General features: G+C 39.3%; 1 long non-coding RNA gene across 1 annotated transcript in view; it reads left to right on the top strand.

The window, feature by feature from the left end:
* The window catches only part of LOC110088163 (uncharacterized), a 17,619-nt gene extending 9,964 nt beyond the window's left edge, over positions 1-7,655 (top strand). Inside the window, exon 3 of the long non-coding RNA XR_012085639.2 lies at positions 7,209-7,655. This is a non-coding gene — a long non-coding RNA (uncharacterized LOC110088163). The remainder of the gene's footprint in view (positions 1-7,208) is intronic.
* The last annotated feature ends 12,551 nt before the right edge of the window (positions 7,656-20,206 follow it).

The raw sequence follows: 20,206 nt of genomic DNA on the forward strand, positions 1-20,206 counted from the left end.
AAGAGGAAATTTCAGCAGGTACTGCTTATTGAAAGTTTTAAAAAAAGTTAATTGGACTTTATCATTTGGTACTACAGAAAGATCATGCAACGAAAGAAACTTTCCTGTTACATATTAGAGCTCTTCCATTTGTAAATCCAGTACCAGTAATAAATAAGTGACTGAATGGGTCACAAGACAACACTTAATTTTTTTAAATTAGTGACGGTACAGGAACCAACAGTTAGTTGTACTGGTCTGCAAGGAGAACAAACCTATTCATTTTGAAGGAAATCAACCCTGAGTGCTCACTGGAAGGACAGATCCTGAAGCTGAGGCTCCAATACTTTGGCCATCTCATGAAAAGAGAAGATTCCCTGGAAAAGACCCTGATGTTGGGAAAGTGTGAAGGGAAGGGAAGAAGAGGACAACAGAGGACGAGATCATTGGACAGTGTCATCAAAGCTACCGACATGAATATGAGCCAACTCCAGGAGGCAGTGGAAGACAGGAGGGCCTGGTGTGCTCTGGTCCATGGGGTCACGAAGAGTCGGACATGACTTAACGACTAAACAACAACAACTGGTTTCTGAGTAAATTCACTCATAGCAATAAAGCTGGAATAACTTGCTGACCCACATAGTGGAAATATTAAATACATATTCCAATCTCAAAAGAAGGAGATGTCAAGACTGCAGTTATCTAGATTCTATAGCACCAATGCATTTATTTCCCATGCCAGGAAAGTGATGCTCAAGGTTTAAAAACAAAGACTTTTATCTTATATGGAGAGAGGAATGGCAGACATTTAAGTTGGATTTTTAAAAGGAAGAGATACTAGAGATCATATTACTGTCAGTCAGGTACTATTTTTAGGGTCCAAAGATACACTGGCTTTTCATTTCACATTCGCTTTTTATCTGACATGATTTAAATAAATCTTCAAATTAATTGCAGCCATTAATAGCCTCTGGTCTTCTCTAGTTACAACACCTCGCCCTCTGGGGCAAATATTGAACTGTATATACAATTGCAAATATACATTGGCTAATGGAATGTATCAAAGAATTTCAGGGGAATAAATCAGTTTTTGCTTCCTGTTTAAGATCACTTTAAGAATAGAAAGTGAAGATTCAGCAATAAAGCCTTTGATAAATCATAAAAAGCTACAAACCTGTCCAGAAGAAATTGGTGTGCCACAACATTTGATTGTCCTGATGTATAATCTGTTCTCTAAATAATGGGTTACTGTTAGAACAAAATATGGAGAAACAGAATGGTTCTGCATTGGCAAAGTTACAGACAAGGGTATATTTTGTCTCTGCGTCTCGTTAAGTCTTTGTGCAGAACATGTCATATAAAAACGATTAGATTCAGATGAAGGAAGCTCAAATGCTGATAGAAGAAACATTTATGATATACTGATGACACTGTAATAGTCGTAGGAATAAAGTGGTAACTAAGGAACTAGGATTAAATAATAAAATGCAAAAGAGAGGTTAAAGTTGAACATTTAGAAGACAAAAATAATGACTACAAAACAATTATATAACTTTAATGTTGACAACAAAGAAATCAAAATTGTTGAAGATTTTCTATAGCATGATTAAATCATTAATTCAAGTGGAGAATCAAGTGGAGTGCAACAAAAAAAATCAGAAGGCAATGCCTTAGGAGGGGAACTACAAGAGATAATTAAGCATGAGGATATGTGGCTAAAAATCAAAGCCAAGATAATCTGTATGATATTCCCAATTTCTATGTATGAATGGAAAAGCTGGACAATGGAGAAATCTGACAGGAAAAAAATGTTGATTTATTAAAAATGCGGTGTTGGAGGAGAGCTTTACAGACACTGCATTGCCAGAAAGACAAATACAGTATATGGGTTCCAAATCAAATCAAACTGAACTCTCACTAGAATGTAAAATAATTAAACTGGATCTATTGTTATTTGGACATAACATGAGAAGATAAGGCTCATTGGAGAATCCAGTAATGCTTGGAAAAGTTGAAAGCAGTAGGAAAAGAAAATGTCATAACATGAGATTGGATCAGCTACAGCCAGAGCCTTTAGTTTACAAGACCAGATCAAGGCTTTTGGAGGAACTTTTGGAGGTCATTAATTCATAGTCTCAGCATAACTCAAAAATGACTTGAAGGCATATAACAATAACTAGTTGACACACCTTTCTAATCCAATTTACCAAATTATTTGCCAAATAAGTTCTGGGGAGGTATCTTAAAGAAGCAGTTTAGATTCTCTAGAGAGGTGGTTCTCAATCTTTGGTGCTCCACACATTGTGGATGTCAGCATCTAGAATCTCTGACCATAGTTGACCATGCTGCCTAGAATTTTAGGGAGTCCATCAGAGGACCCACAGATGAGAACTATTAGGACTCTAAGAATCTTGCCTCTGTTAGATAAACTGTGCTTTAGGTTCCATTTCATGTATGATATACTTTAATGTTTGGAGAGTGTGTAGAATGTTCCAATCTTGTTTCTATGTACAGTTTGATTATATGTACATACATCTTGATTACATGTAATAAAATGTTAAAAGAAAACAAAGTCCAGTGCGGCAATCAATTGAACTGTAAAATGATCTGATTTATTCATTTCTAAATGCTTTTCATGATACACTTCAGAAGCATCTTTCCAGGGCTGTGTTTGCCTTCTCTTGTTCTCACACTCTCTTTATGTGTTTATGAATTTTACAAAGGTTGTAAAATTCCAAATAATCCTTCACCAGTGATTTATTGTAAATGGCTATCTACACAACCAAAGAAACATGTAGCTGTACATTATTCCCACTGTAGCTGCTGCACATTTCGTTGACAACATCCTATGGCACTGTCACATCAGATTATGTTGATACATTACGCTAATCTTTTTCTTCCATAAAACAAATGCCAGTGGAATTTCTATGAAAAATTGAAAAACATACTGTGGTTGCTTAGTTTTGATTGTGAGTAGTTCATTCCAGAAGACTGAAACAATACAAGGCCAGGATATTAATGATGTGAAATACTCCAAGTTACATAGCAACCAAACCTTCCTTATGAATCGAATGAAGAAACCAGCAAAGGTCTCCAACTGCAAATGTGGAAATTGCAACTTCAAAGCTGAACTGTCAGATGACTGAAATGGTGAAAACAAGTAGTTCCCCATTTTAAAATCCCTTGATGATTCAATTTTGTATGTGAAGCAATATTAAACTCCATATATCATGAAAATAAGACCTGCTGGTTCACCTTTTCAGCACCTGTGCTAATGCTTAAAATATGAAGTGTACCCTAGATTGTGTAGAAAATGAAATAAAATTCTGGAGGGATGTAAGTGAGTCACTTCGAGTGCCCCCAGCAAGCCCTGCCCTGCAAGCCCATGGGTGCCCGGGAGAGAGTGAGTCTCCTGGACCCCTAGCCGACAGGATGCACCGCTGCTGGGGAGGAAGGGCTACTGCCTGATGTGGGACAGCTGGAGTAGAGCACTATGGTGGGCATAAAGAGGGTGGGAGTGGCCCTTGCGCAGTGTTATTGTTAACTGTGTCAGATGAAAGGGAGACATGGGAGGAGGCAGTCAAGCACTGGGACCACACGGTTGTGGTGGGTTTTTCGGGCTCTTTGGCCGTGTTCTGAAGGTTATTCTTCCTGACATTTCGCCAGTCTCTGTGGCCGGCATCTTCAGAGGACTGGAGTAGGAACCTAGAGTGGTCCAGCCGCCTAGAGTGGTCCTTGTGTGAATAAATAAAATAAATATAATAAATAAATAATAAACTCTGTCCATGCTCTGTTGGTGTTTGTTGGATAGTATTTATAGCTGTGGGAATGGCTTTTTGTCTTTTTTCACGAGATAGGGCGATCAGCATGTTTTTGTTGTGATGGGGGGCGCAGGGAGAGATTATCTGTCCCTGTGTTTGATGGGTGTCATTAGCTGGTCTTTTTTGTGCAATGATCTCTGGCCCTTGTGGCTGGGTAAGAGTTCGTTGACCTTTTGCAGGTTGTATTTTTCAGAATGGGACGCCAGGCCCTGTTTAGTTTCAGGCCTTCTTCTAATCTGTTGAAGTTTTGTTTATGTTTATGGGTTTCAATGGCTTCCCTGTGCAGTCTAACATACAGATTGCTGGTGTTGTGCAGTACTTTAGTATTTTGAAATAAAATTTCATGTCCAGCTTGTTTAAGGGCATGTTCAGCTACTGCTGATTTTTCAGGTTGTTTTAATCTGCAGTGTCTTTCATGTTCTTTGATTCTGGTGTGAATGCTGCATTTTGTGGTCCCGATATATACCTGTCCACAAATGCAAGGTATCCGGTATACTCCTGCAGTGGTGAGAGGGTCCATTTTGTCTTTTGCTGACCATAACATTTGTTGTATTTTTGTGATGGGTCTGAATACTGTTTGTAGGTTGTATTTTTTCAACAGTTTCCTCATGCGGTCCATGGCTCCTTTGATGTATGGCAGAAATACCTTATTTGTGGGTGGCTGATTTTCCTCTTCAGTTTGGTGTTGTTTTCTTGTTTTGATGGCTCTTTTGATTACATTCTTGGAATAGCCATTCGCCTGTAGGGCCCAATTCAAATGGTACAGCCCGAAAAACCCACAACAACCATTAGATCCTGGCCGTGAAAGCCTTCGCGAATACACTGGGACCACATCTTCTGCACCTCCATAGAAGTGCAAGCACAGTAGAGGATAAGTGGATCTACCTCCTCCTACACAGGCCATTTGACTATAGAAGGAGGTTGGGTCTCTGGGGCTTTGGCAATGCAGCCCCCAGTTGATCAAGCACCATCCTGCTCTTGGTATCCTTGCCACCCATTGAGAGCAACAGAGCCTAATCCAGCCCGGTTTTGGTGTGGAGATGCAAGCAGTAACAAGCAGCTCTGTAGAGTCCAGTCCCCATCACCTGCCTTTACCAGGCCTCCCTGAAAGGATTGCACCCTGGAATGGGAGATGTACTTTCGGCCTCTTTCTCTGGACCTGGATCTTTAAGGACCCCAGTGAAGTCAACTGAAGGCCCAATTGGACTGACTGTGCCCAGGGAGTTTGTGCCAGAAACTGAAAGCCCGGGAAATGTGGCAAAGGGGTGATGGGGGCTGACTTTGTGCCTTTAATAAAAACTTCTATGAGTGACTAAACCAGGCTGGAACCCATGGAAGTGTAGAGTTTGAAAAGTTACTTTTCAAAGAATGAATATAAGAGTATGCTGAGGCCATTAGTCTCTGAGTATCTATAACTGAAACCCCACCATAATTTCACTACTGTGCAATTACAGTGGTTTCTGCAAGTCCTTATACTCTTTAGTAAAGGTGACATTTCAAACTCTGTTTAAATGTGATTGTCATCAAGGTGAGCTGTTCATAGTCAAGAACAAAGGGTCAAGGGCTCTACAAACATTCTCAAAAGTTTTTTGTTTGAATGGGTGCAATAAAGCTTACCTGCAATGCTTTACCCTGTCATCTGGAGCAACTGAGATCAATTCAGATAAGATGACTCTTATGTCTGAGGAAGTGGACTTTCCCACCATAAAAGCTCACATTATAATATAGCAGTTGGTCTTTAAGATGCTATGATGTTTTTGTCTTCGTTACTTTTTAATTTAATTTAATTTTTCTTTTTGCCTGTTATGGTACCATAGACTAACAGCTACCTCTTTTAGGATTCCCTAGGCACCTGTCAACAGATGAGTGGATAAAATACCTTAAGTGTGCAAAGCACACCTTGCTAGTCTTCACATGGCCACTGTCAATTTAGCAGCATAGCCTGCTCTTCTTACTGTACTTTTATAAGATGAAAAAACCAACAGTATTGTTGCTACAGATGTTACTGATTTTATATTTTGTATTCCTCATTTGCTTCATGTGATATCATAAACAATTTAATACATAAATTCATAAATAGATGATGGTGTCTTAAGATTGGGTCTCTGTAGCTTTTTGAAGGTGATCAGATGTGCATCCTGTTGACATCTGAGCTCTTTACACAGCTCACACAGACTAGTCACTCCACATTTATTTAGTTTTTCTCTCCTCGTCCACAGCATAGGAGGGAGGAGTTGATTGTCTCTTGTTCTATCAGATGTACACATTCAGCATGGCGTGTATGTGAAGTTCTCCAACTGTTAGGACCTCTGTACCTGGTCTTACCTTAGTACTTTTGTGTGAATGAAGGAGGGACACACAATTGTAGTAAGAACTAGGTTCGGGTAGAGAGTTTACACGTCATATCTGTTGCTCCTGCTAAAGCAGTCTTATTGAAAGTTTTTGTAGAACTATTACTGATGAAACGAAATTATATTAAGTTGCATACCATCAAGTCAATACCAATCTATAGTGAACCTTCTCAGAGTTTTCTATATATAAAGTACTCAGAAATGGTTTACCACTCCCTCCTTCTGGGAGTGCCCCAGGACTGTGCAGCTTGCCCAAATCTATGCAGGCTGGCCCTTCTCCTAGGGGCATAGTGGGGAATTGATCTCCCAGCCTCTGACTCGGCAGCCAGCTACTGAACTCAGTGAGCTATCTAGCCAGCTACAGTATAGAAGGCTCAGAATTTTATGTCATCTAGCTCTTACACCATGAAGGAATGAACTGGTTTTGATGTGCATAAGAAACATGAAATGATTTTTATTATAGTGAGAGAGATTTTGTTCCCACAAGGCTCGGAAATACTAACAAACTAAAAAAAATTATCCCAGCACTCTTCTAAGAATTGAAGATGGGACTGTGAGCTCTCAGGGCCAGCGTATGATCTGACTGGCAAAATCAGTTCTCTGTTTACAGTACAAGTTGATTTAATTACTTGAGCAAATAAAATACTGAAATTGATTCACATCTTAGTTTTCTGAGCATGTGGAGAGTGACTGCCCTCACACCTAATCATCTAGCGCTCATTGCCATATCTCTGTGATTATCCAGTGAGGACTTGTTGTCTCCAAGAATTATTTCACTGGAAAGCAAAAACCATTATTTTCATTCAGAAAACTGTTCTCTGTTTCATAAAAGTAAAATGGACATCTAAGGTAGTGATTGGATGGGTATTTGTCCAGCTGTTTGTGCTGTGTTCCTCAGTGTTCTTTTCAATATACATTCCATTGAATACTTGATAGTACTAATTGCAGCTGGTTCTTATATTTTTGCATGTGTGTGCAAGATATTTTGTTCAGCTGGCAGAGCTTTTTTTTTTTTTGTAGCATTTTCAGTCACATTATTTTGTTCTTTTCTCCCCAGCTTGTATAACTGCCAGAACCAGTCCTTTGGAGCAGCTGTTGGGCATCTCCAGATTACATCATTGATGATGCACAGAGTGTGGTGTGGGAGTAAACCCTACTCTTTTCCTCTGCCTTCTGCTCATGCTGATAAGAATTACAACTGTAACAGAAGCTGAAAAATGTACTTATAAAATACGTTTTCTCCTAGTTCAACACTTTAGCACTAATCTGATACAGCACTAATTCAGATGCTTAGCTTGTCTTGTCAGTTCAACGCTATTTCACTTGCTACCATTTTTAAAAAAGGGATTTGAATGCCTATGAAAGGGGTGGATAAGAGGGTGATGATAATGGCAGAGAAGGGCAAGAAGAAAGGAGTACTGTGTGACATATGGGCACTGGCACTTGAAACACTTTTTCCTGGAATAATTGAACATTTCTGAATAAATGACATTGGCAATTTAAATGCTAAGGTGTCGTATAGAAGACTTTTCAATAACCCAAGACAGATGTCTATATGATCACATCCTAACTTGCTATTGGTTTTTCCAAACAATGGAAATACTTTTTCCCCTCTCCAGATATTAGTTGGCTTGAACTGCCTATCCTGTCCCTATATCATATATAGTACATAATAACATAGGTTTACAATTGATAGTTCTGTTGTGTAATGATCATGGCCGGAGAAAGACATGAGCTTCAGTTTTTTGAGAAGGTACCATGTGGTCTGGAAGCCATACATGTGTGCCTAGTATTATCGTTGGCCTTTCCACAATAATCCCTCATCTTCACCCCCACTGCTAGAAATAAGAGCTCATGGGGATGTCAGTCCTCCTATCTTGTTCTCCAAGCATATCTCATTCCCGAGATCTTAGCTGAGATCTGGCTAGCAGATTGTGGGGAACCTGATGGTGGTGGGAAACAGGATATGTGAGTCAAATCATCACTTTGTGTTCTCCGCCCCCATTAAGATCACCTTGAGAAAGGCTGAGATAAAAGGTTTCTTGCTTTCTCCCAGCTGATTAGGCATCCTTCAGTCTTAAGGGACTATTGTAACATGCTCTGAATAGAGGACTTGGAACAGCGTCTAGTGTGGCTGAGAAGGCCAATTCGAGAGTGACAATCCCTTCCACACTGAAGAGAAATCCAATCTGTCCCCTGTCCAGCTCCCTGGTTTTGCTGGTTTCAGGTCTGCCTCTTTGCCTCGGCCTGCTGAACAAGTTCTCTTCAAAATGCGAGAGGTCATGATGCACTGCCTGCCTCCAGGCTGAATGCTCAGATGTCAAAGCTTCCCATCTGTTGAAGTCTATTTCTAAGGCCTTCCAATCCCTTTTGCAGCTATCCTTGTACCGCAGCTATGATCTCCCTCTGGGGCGCTTTCCCTGCACTAATTCTCCATACAGGAGATCTTTTGGAATCCGACCATCAGCCATTCTCACGACATGCCTGAGCCAACATAGACCTCGCTGTTTCAGTAAGGTATACTGTATATGCTAAAACTTCCAGCTCATTCTAGGACTACTCTATTTGGAACTTTGTCCTGCCAGGTGATACCAAAATGCGTTGGAGACAACACATATGGAATGTGTTCAGCTTCCTCTCCTGCTGTGCACAAAGGGTCCAGGACTCACTGCAGTACATGAGTATACTCAGGACACAGGGGCTCTATAGACCTGGATCTTGGTATGTGTTGTCAGTTTCTTATTGAGCCATACTCTCTTTGTGAGTCTAGAGAACATGGTGGCTGCTTTCCCAATGCGTTTATCCAGCTCGACATCTAGAGAGAGGGTGTCAGAGATTGTTGAGCCAAGGTACACAAAGTCATGAAGAACCTCCAATTCTTCTGTGGAGATGGTAATAGAGGGAGGTGAGTCCACGCCCTGGCCCATGACTTGTGATTTCTTCAGGCTGATTGTTAATCCAAAGGCTTGGCAGGCCTTGCTAAAATGATTCATGAGTTGTTGGAGGTCTTCAGCAGAATGGGCAACAACAGCTGCGTCATTGGTGATGAGGAAGTCCCACATGCAGTTCAGCTGGACTTTGGTCTTCATTCTCAATCTAGAGAGATTAAAGAGCTTTTCATCTGATCTAGTCCAGAGATAGACACCTTCTGTTGCAGTTCCAAAAGTGTGCTTCAGCATGACAGCAAAAAAGTTCCCAAACAGGGTCAACATGAGGACATAGCCCTGTTTCACTCCACTTCGGATGTCAAAAGGATCTGATGTTGAGCCATCTCCCAGCTATTTTCAATATAATTCTTGGGATAAGGACCGAGGCCCTAACCACACCCTCATCCAAGCAATCATGCTTATGGGGCAAGGCTGAGCAAAATCACCCTTTTACTACTCCTCATGATCGCTGTGAGGAAGATGAAGTTATGGTCCAAAATCTGAATGAAGATTACTGAGGCAGAAGGAAATTTTAGCCTCATTCCCCATCTCCTCACTTTGGAGCAAGATTGCCAGGATGGAAAGGAAGGTTGTAACTTCCTCACCCCAGCATTCCTGCTCAGGACCTTTTCTTCTCCTAATGGTTTGTGAGAAAATGGGAGTTGCAGTGTAGGTGCACAGGAGAGAGAGAGAGAGAGAGAGAAACCCTCACCACTGAGCCAATGCTATATTCAGCCCTTAGGACAAAAGCGTTTACCTATGCATACTCTAACAGGCCTTGAGGAACAGAGAAAATGATAGTAGAGCATTTTTGCATAGGGACAGAGGTGGTCTTTCTGCAGGAGTCACTGCATTCGTCTTTACTTGCTACATTTATCCTACATCCTTCTTCCAAGAAGCTCAGATTAGTAACGTTTCCGTCTGTGATATTTGTTTTTATTTTCACAGCTATAATGCAAGATCAGTGAAGCTAAGGGACTGTTTCTGAATTTCAAGCTGATCTCACTTGTTCTCAGTTCATTCTCTGCCAGTGATTCTCAGTTGTATGTACCCAGATGTCATTGTGCATCAGTTCCCAGAAACTTTAACTGTTAAGTCATGACAAACGAGGCATCTGCAAGTTGAAATAGAAAATATGTGGACAACCAAAGGTTGAGAACCATGGATCTATTGCCACAGCAGGTCTTGAAGGTGCCTAAACAGCTACATATAGATGCACACACAGATTCTTGATGCCTCTTTGACAGTCACTATATCCATATATTCACTGAATGGGCTACCTCTCTACACAGAAACAGATGCATATGTAGCATGTCCATGCTCAAGTCAATAGGAAAGCTGATTTATACAGGAGAACTCGACAGGTATCAAAAGCTCTGAAGGGAAAACAACTGGAAATTTTCAGGAGGGTAGCCATATTCATCTGTTGTAAAAAAGCTCACATGGAGTCTTGTAACAGCATGAAAACTAATATGTTTTACCTGGCATGAACTCTTTTTGGATTGTAGTCCACTTTTTCAAAGAAAATTTCACATTTGCTACCTTTTTTCAAATATAAGAGGCAGGATGTATTTATACTTAGCCCTCTCCCTGCTCTTGAGTGAAAGGATATTTGTTACAGAAGCTCCTTTTCCTTTGACATGTGGCAGGAGGGCAGAGGGGAAAAGCACCTTCTGATGTTTGGAACTTTTGTACATAAACCATATCAGATACTGGTGAAATGGGTACCTTTGTGGCTGCACATCTTGTAAATCTGGGGCTGAGCTACAAACGTCAGGGCTTTTAATGCTTGTGTAAAGATAGGCTTTATACATTAGGAGTCACACACACACACAGACAGAGACAGACAGACAGACAGACAGACAGACAGACAGACACACACACACACACACACACACACACACAGAGTGCTTCAGAATAAAACCCAAGACAAATAAGAATTCCAATTAAAACTCACACTCATCCCAAGCATTCAATTTTTGGTAAACAGTTTAGTGCAATTCCTAACCTTTTTCAAGTTGTGACCCCTTTTGATAATAGCCAAGTAACCTGCAGCCCCCACTACTGTGTTTGCGTAATGACATTTTTAATAGGGCAAAGGCAGAGGCTTCTTTGTCCCCCTCAAAGGACCTATTTCTCATACATATACATACACGCTAAATTTAATATCTGGCTCTCTCTGTAAGGCCAAGGAAGAAATTATTTAACAAGGGGCTACAAAATATATAAGGCAACCTGTAACACCACCCACCCCAGAAAATACTTGGTGACCCCCTTGGAGGTCACAACCCTCAGGTAGGAAAAAGTGGTTTAGTGTCTCTGCGTCAAACCAGTGCAAACAGAAGGTGCCCACCCACCACTATATAATATGGCATGAAAGTATAAATCAAACATGTTCAACCAAATTGCACACACACATCATTCCCAGTGAATGTATGTATACAGCTTATATGAACCAGCAAACCATGGCCAGTAAAGCTAAAGCCATGATGAGTCATATACTGTACTAGGATTTTATTTGTTTGTCTGTTATTAATTAAAGTTATATTGTTACCCTATATTCAAATATGCCAGGGCAGGAAATTTTGGAATAATGTTTGCATAATCAAAACACAAAGGAACAACCAAATTAAATGGAAGGCAAAACCCATACTACCCCTTTACTCGAAGTCACATATGGTTCCGGATACAAGCTTTCCATCTAAGTAAAGTAGTCCTTTGCAGTGGCACCAGTAAGCCGGATGTTGTCTTCAGCAGCCACAGAGCAGTAGAATAGAAAGAAAGAAAGAGGGAGGAGATTGGATGCTTTCGCAGGCCCATGATATTTTCTTTACTTCTCTGTTCATCACTGATGGCTGGACCATTAGGGCAAATTTTATTGATTGATTGATTGATTTGATTTGATTTGTACGCCACCCATCTGGTCTATAAGACCACTCTAGACGGCTTCTAATATAGCATACAACAATAAAATAATACAAAATATTACATAAATCATATAATAACAAATACAACACAAAGACAGAATAAGAAATAAATAAAGGAAAAATAAGAAAAATCAGATATTAGCTGGAGGGAAGGCCTGAATATACAGCCATGTTTTAAATTGACTTTTAAAGGTGCCCAGCGTGGGGGCCGCGCGAATCTCCGGAGGGAGGTTGTTCCAGAGGCGAGGAGCCACCACCGGGAAGGCCCGGTTTCGTGTCTTTTCCTTCCAGAAATTGAATGCTCAGGCTACTCCCGGTTAGACATTCCTGTCTGCCTCCTTTCCTCCAGTGCAGGACTGGGCAATGTATGGTCCCCAGCAGCTGAAATGCAGCCTCCCAAGACATCCAGCCTCTTCAATACTCAAAATTAAACAAAAAACTGGGGTGGTGGTGGTGGAAGAGAATGGTTACAAAACCCATCACGCGCAATCTAGGGGACATAAAGCAATTTTGCCATGTTTAGAGGGCCCCTTGCAGATCTATACCACTGAACAGCCAAAATTATTATTTCTTAACTTGGCTCCAGAAGACTCAGGAGAGGTTCCCCACCTCCAGTTTAAACAAAAGTAGGGGAGACTGCTACTGCTGTTGCCACTGCTGTCCAGGTAGATGCACAGATACGGAACAAATAAGCAGGGAGGACTAAACAGTAACCCCGCTCGAAACTCTACAGTACTTTTAAAAAATTATTGATTTTATAAAGCTCTTCATAAAGAAGTGTCCAGGAAAGATGTTAGCTCTGCAGCATGACTTGAAGGTCAATAAATGCAGGTTCTAGTGGATTAACTGAAAAAGCACATTCTAAGGCTGAAGATCTTCAGGAAGAATGTATTGCCATCATCCTTCTTCTGAGTAAAGCTAGATGGCTGCTTCTTTCAAGACTTTGGTGGCAGTATTATTCTTTCCCGCACATGCAAGGATTAATAGTGTACTGCAAACTCCTTGGCTCACCTCAATTTGCAAACTGCCTTTTTGTGCTCTATTTGTGAAATCAGAAAACAATGCCTTGCTGATTTGAGAGCTTGCCAAAAGACTGCAGAGAACAAGTGGGTTAGGCTGCAGTTGGCCAAATCATAAGGGCAAGAACGGTAAGTCATAAAGTACTTCTGTTCTTCCAAGATTTTCTGGTACTATGTAACTTTGGAAAAATAATTTTCCTAGATTTTTTTTTCTTAAATTAGAGCAAGGAAAGCTTGAATTGGAGGACCTCTGTGTGGAGCAAAGAGAGCTTGAGATAGGGCTGAGGCAGGGTCTTGAGCACTTTTAGGGGCTACTAGTCAACAGTAACTTCTGCCTGATGCAGTATGATTTTGCCTGCTTTTACTGGATTGCAACTGGATAATAATATATAGCACACAGTTGGGGAACACAGGGCTTCCCAAATGTTGGACAATAACTCCCATCAGCTTCACACAGCATGGCTATTAGGAGTTGTAATTTAACAACATAAGTTCTGCATCCCTGATTATATACACAGATGTGGGATGTTGTACGGGGTAGATAATTGTGCTCCTTTTTGCTGTTTCCACCTGCTTCTAGACAAACAAACACATTACCTTAGAGGCAGGGTAGTATCCTTTAAAAAAATTATTAAATAAACATTCAATGTAAAAAACATAAACCTAACACCACAATAAAATACAATTACATAAGACACCAGTGCCACCTTCACCCTCAGGGGTAGCATTAATATTTTTAAAATTGGTTATTGTGGGTTTTTCAGGCTCTTTGGACGTGTTCTGAAGGTTGTTCTTCCTAACGTTTTGCCAGTCTCTGTGGCCGGCATCTTCAGAGGATAGCACTCTGTGCTCTGGCGAAACGTTAGGAAGAACAACCTTCAGAACATGGCCAAAGAGCCCGAAAAACCCACAACAACCATTAGATCCCGGCCGTGAAAACCTTCACGAATACATTTTAAAAATTCATTCAATCCATTTTCTCTCCAAAAAAATCATTGCTTCTTCCCTCGGCGTATACCTTTTCCCTCTCTGAAATACATATCCCAGAAATACACTCCATATTTTCTTAAAATCATTATTTTTGATAGACCTCTTCTTATTTTCATATTACATGCCAGTTTATCATTGATTGCCATATCCCATAATTCTCTATACCAATCCTCTAAATTAATTTGGTTATAATTTTTCCAATTTCTTGCAAAAATTAACGTTGCTGCCATAACCATTATTACAATTAAATCCTTCTTTTCTTTCAACAATTGATCTTTCTTAATCATGTTCGATAAAGCCATTGACTGGGACATTTGAATATTTAATCCAGTTATTTCCCTTATTTCTTTAAAGATTTGCTTCCATTCTTTCTTTCTTACTTCACATAACCACCACATATGTAAATACATCCCGTTCTCTTTTTTACAACATAGTGATGATACATTTTTATTTATTATATTCAGTTTACTGGCGTTAAATATCACCTCCATATTACCTTATAAAAGTTTTCCTTTATCCTTACAGACATGTTCTTCATAATTCTTTGATCCCACATTTTATCCCATTCTTCTCCTACTGCTTCTTTATCCAAATCATGATGCCACTGTGCTTTTAATCCTTGTGTATTCTGTTCGGTCAAAATTAATAGTTTATATATTTGATCTACAGTTCCCTGTCTATCTGTCTTTTCCTCTAATTTCAGTCTTTTTTCAATAATCTCTTAAAATTTTGTTATTTTTTACTTTTCGCTTCCTTACTTTTCCATTCCCTTGTCCACCTTTCAATCATGTTAAACCAAGAAATCTTCTCTCCTCCCAAAAGCTCTTTTATATTTCCTTCATCTTCTCCATTCAATCTTTTATCCTATTTATCCCTTTATCTTTTAATATATTCTTAAGAGGTTTTTTAAAGTTTTTCTGGAAAGTTCTTTAAATCCACAACCTGGGATAAGGGAGAAATCAGTGGGCTCAATGCACCCCTAAACTTTTTCCAATTTTCTAATATATTTTTAAGGAAAGGGTTAGTAATCTTTTTAATCTCTTCTCCAATCATTTCTTTAAACAATATACTATCATTTTTTTTCCCTTGACCTGCATTTCTGTTTCTGTCCAAATTAATTTTTATTACTTTTAATAATATCTGGAATATGTCTGAACTGATTTGCTATATAATTTTAAGTTGGGTAATCCTAGACCTCCATTTTTGTGTGTTGCATACCATAATTTCTTATGAATCCTCACTTGTTTTTCTCACAGTAACAATTTATCATTATCTGCCATTGTTTCAATTGTTTTTCTGTAATCTTTATAGAAAGCATCCAAAAGATAAAGTTTAATTTAGGAATAATTTTCATTTTACATAATGCTACTCTACCAAACCAGGAAATCTTTAATTTCTGATAATCTTTTATCTGTCTAGTTATCTCTCTTTTTTCAATCTATCCAAATTTATTTTAATTATATCTTGTAAGTTCCAGGTAATATTAATCCCTAAATATTTAATCACATTTCCCATGTTTCTTTCAAATATTGTTTTCATTCTTCTTTCTCCTCATCTGAATGGTTTAACAATAAACATTCTGACTTTCCCCAATTTACTTTTAATCCCTTTATACCCTTGAATTCCTCCAAATGTGATTTAAGCCTATCTGTTGTTTTTATTGGATTTTTAACTATTAATAATGTGTCATCAGCAAACAAATTTACCATTTTCTTTACGGGTAGTATCCTAAGATTAAGTGAATGAATAAAGATTAGTTCCATTACTCTGCTTACACAACTAAAAGCAAAGTCTATTTCAACAACTATTCTTCATGCGCTTGCAGTTGTTGACATGTGTATCAAGTAGCAAAAGAAAGTGAATGTTATTTCTTTTGTCTGTTTTTTTCTGGAGAATATAAGAATGTTACTCAGGATGTAAAGCCTTTCCATTCTTTTTTAAAAAGTACTTTGGGCCAAGCGAACACATTTGTATTACCCTATAAATAACAGTTTAAAATGTCTCCCTGCTGATATTAAAAATATAGTCTAGAAAGCTGTTGGAGGAGGAGGTTGCTTAAAACATTTTAATATGAAGAAATGGAAGATCAGTCTATTGACTACAATCTGGAGGCTATTTCAGTAGGATCTACATACTGTACATGGCAAAGAATACAAGATAGTAAAGCACTGGTATAGTTTATTTATTTATTTATTTATTTATTTATTTATTTATTTATTTATTTATTTATTTGATTTATAGTTAAAATGAGTACACTGTATTAGATTAACAACAAGAGCACATGACGACAGTCTAGAGATAGGTGCAAACCTCAGCTCAGAGGTTCATGCCAGTTCGTTGGTGGGCGCATTCCATGTCCCCTAGCTGATTCATTCACACACTGGCTAGTGTGTGCTGCTCTTTCTTTCCTCTTCATGCAAATGTTCAGTCCCAGCAGAAGCACCTGGTTCCCTCATCTGCCTCCTCCAGCAGCAAGCCATTAAAAGGTAGAGTTGCAGGAATTTCTGCCTGCCTTCTCATTTTAGTGGACAGCTGCTGGAACAGTTGGAGGAGGGAAGCAGGCACTCCTGTTGGGACTGGATGATTGCTTGAAGAGGATAGAAAGAGCAGAGTGTGCTGGATGGCGAGTTAGTTGCGGGTGGGGAAAGGGAACATGCAGCACCTGTGGTACCCCACCGACAAACCAGCACAAATCTGCGAACCAAGATTCATGCCCATCTCTACAATAATATATTGAAACTCCATAAGACTATAGGCTTGTTCACACCTATCCAGGAAATAAGTCCGATTAAAATCTGTGGAATAACTTTCAGAGTTATACACAAGAGTTATAACGAACAAATTTTGAACAGGGCCCATATATTTAAATTTCAGATATTTAACATTATCTCGGAGTAAATTATTGTAGGCATGCAGCTCAAATAAACTTTAGTAGCTCATTGTGTCTACTAAATGATATGTATTATCAAACAATCTGGTGTGATTTTACTTAGTATTTCTTGCAGAACTCAAATCTCTAAAGCCACCGTTGCCTTAAGAAATTCCACTCCCCTCATCATTATCTTGTCAGAAACACCCTTTGAAGGTTATTCTTCTTTTAGATGACAAACAGTTATATCTCTGTGAATGTCTGGAGGACTACTTATGTTCCCAAATAAAGGTCTTGCTGAAAATTTCATTTGTACACATTAAGGAAATAATTTGGGACTAGGTAAAAACTGGGGCAGAAGAGGGACTTCTTAATAAAACTTGATGCCAAAAATAGTGGGATGCGACAGATAAATATCAGAACAATATTTTAAACCTCAAACCTAAAATTTAATGCTCCTTCATTAATCCTTTATTCCTAAAAAACCTGCCAGAATAGAACACAGTGGTACAGAATGGCAACCTCCGAGTAGGATAATCAAACCAAATTCATGAGACATGTATGATGAGACAGATGCAGCGAGCCACAAATCATCCTCAGGAATGACATTGCAGTACCTGTTCTGGGCAGAAAATCAATATTTCAAAAAAACAGCCTGGAACAGTGACTTGCAAATAGAGCAACCCAACAAAATCCACCCATTCTATCAAACTTGAGGGGACCACTGTAACCAGCCTGAAAACACCCCTGAAGCAACATTCTAGTACCTGTTCTAAGCAGAAACCCCATTTGCAAAAATCAGCCCATAGGACAGCTCAATGAAAATCACCCATTGCAGAAGAAAAACGAAACAAAGCAGAAACAGCTTGAAGGCACAGAACAACGGCATACACCCTCTCAGTCATCTCCAGTCTAAGCCAAAGTGATGGGCTTGGGAAGGCAGGCAGAAAGCAACAATCTCTTTTTCTGTGTACGAATCATGATTCCTATGGAAGGTTAGTTGTTTGATGTATTACTCCCATCTAGTCAGACATGGCTGCTGAATTGGTTCCTGTCACCAGCTTGGAAGCTGCTATTCATGGGCCTTTTTTAAAAAATGTGAAGCTTGGACCCAGAAAAGGCCCAGAAATTTGATTCCTGGAGCTACATTGTGGCTGGCTGCATATGTCCCTTCTACTGCAATGGGAGGAGTGAATTTTAGCAAGCTGCCTTGCATAATCTTGGTTTCCTGCCTGTAATGGGTACTGGAATGTGCTTCCTCAGGATGTTTTGTACATTGTTACACCATTCCCCTCTCATCTGATGTGACATGTGAATATCGCCTTTCTGTGCTATCTTGTGCAATACAGAGTTTTTGACTGGAACGGGTACTGGAATGTGGTCACCGAGGCTGTTTTGTGGTTTACTGCATAAGTCCCCTCTCATCAGATGGGGCAGGTGAATTTCATTGGGCTGTCCTGTTCCAAAGCTGCTATTCTAGGCTCCCCCCGCATCTTGATCTTGAATATTGTTGCTGCAAGCATTTTGTGGCTGGTTGCACCAGATTCCTTTAGTCAGATGAAGCAGGTGAATTTTGTAGGACTGCCCAAGTCAGAGGTCACTGTTCTAGGTTGAGTTTGTTTGTTTTTTTAATAATGTCAATTTTCTGCCCAGAACAGATACTAGAATGTAATTCCTAAGGATGATTTGTTGGTTGCTATATCTGTCTCATCTAGTCATATCTATGTAATGAATTTGGCTTGGTTATTCTGGAAGTTGCCACTCTGAGCCACAGTGTTTTGGACATTTTGGGGCAATAAAGTGTTAATGGAAAAGTTTTTTTAAAAAAGGTTTGTGGTCTAAAATATAGTTCCATTGCATTCCACTATTTTTGGCATAAATTTTCATTAAGAAGTTCCTGTTCTGTCCCATTCCATTCCAGCTTTTACTTACTTAATTTAAAACTTGTGAAATATGAATATTTGCAAACAGAATGTCTGACATTTAAAATCTTATTACTATTTGTACTAGGTTTCTAGAAGACCACTGAAATTTATGAAGTGGACCTCTATAGAAAGCTATTATTAGGAACAGAGACACTGCTTTGTCTACGCTGTACCTCTGGAATATTGATCTAAGATGAGATGAAATATAGCTCAAATTAGCAGATTTTGTATTAGAATCTAGAAGAACTCAGAGAGCCCAAAGAGTTTATTTTTATCTCGTCACAAAGGCATATATATATATATAATCAGCCACCCAGCCACTGTGGATGAGTTTTCAGGAAAGAAATGTGGTTGAAGGAAGTCTTCTAGAAATGTGAACTCTGTTTGTTTATTTATTTATTTATTTATTTATTTATTTATTTATTTATTTATTTATTTATTTATTTATTTGGCTTTTACTCCACCCATCTGTTCTGTTTACAAAGGGGATGTAGGACAGGCATAGATCCTGTTGGAAATGTCATTCTGCTTGCAGCCTGTTAGAGGACTGTTCTCTGCTTACAGGGATTTTTATCTGAAGGATTGTCCAATCTAAATGTTGTTCAGAAATAAAGAACTATGAAACTGGGGAGAAGAAACCATAAAATTGCTCAGCAAAACCCAGACAGTAAGTATATACCTCATATTATCATATTTCTCCTATTATAGTCAGTCTTATAATATATAAAAAAATTAATAGTAACTCCCAGAAGTACAAGCGGGATTCCGAAGGGGCAGAGGAACTCAAGACCAAATTGCCAACATGCGCTGGATTATAGAGAAAGCCAGAGAGTTCCAGAAAAACATCTACTTCTGCTTCATTGACTATGCAAAAGCCTTTGACTGTGTGGACCACAGCAAACTATGGCAAGTCCTAAAATAAATGGGCATGCCTGACCACCTTATCCATCTCCTGAGAAACCTATATGTGGGACAGGAAACAACAGTTAGAACTGGATATGGAACAACGGATTGGTTCAAAATTGGGAAAGGAGTACGACAAGGCTGTATATTGTCACCCTGCTTATTTAACTTATATGCAGAATACATCATGCGGAAGGCTGGACTGGAGGAATCCCAAACTGGAATTAAGATTGCCGGAAGAAATATCAACAACCTCCGATATGCAGATGATACCACTCTGATGGCGGAAAGTGAGGAGGAACTAAAGAACCTTGTAATGAGGGTGAAAGACGAGAGTGCAAAAAACGGTCTGAAACTCAACATCAAAAAAACTAAGATCATGGCCACTGGTCCCATCACCTCCTGGGAAATAGAAGGGGAAGATATGGAGGCAGTGACAGATTTTACTTTCTTGGGCTCCATGATCACTGCAGATGGAGACAGCAGCCCCGAAAT

The sequence above is a fragment of the Pogona vitticeps genome, chromosome 1 (genome assembly GCF_051106095.1).
Source record: "Pogona vitticeps strain Pit_001003342236 chromosome 1, PviZW2.1, whole genome shotgun sequence".
Taxonomy (NCBI): Eukaryota; Metazoa; Chordata; class Lepidosauria; order Squamata; family Agamidae; genus Pogona; species Pogona vitticeps.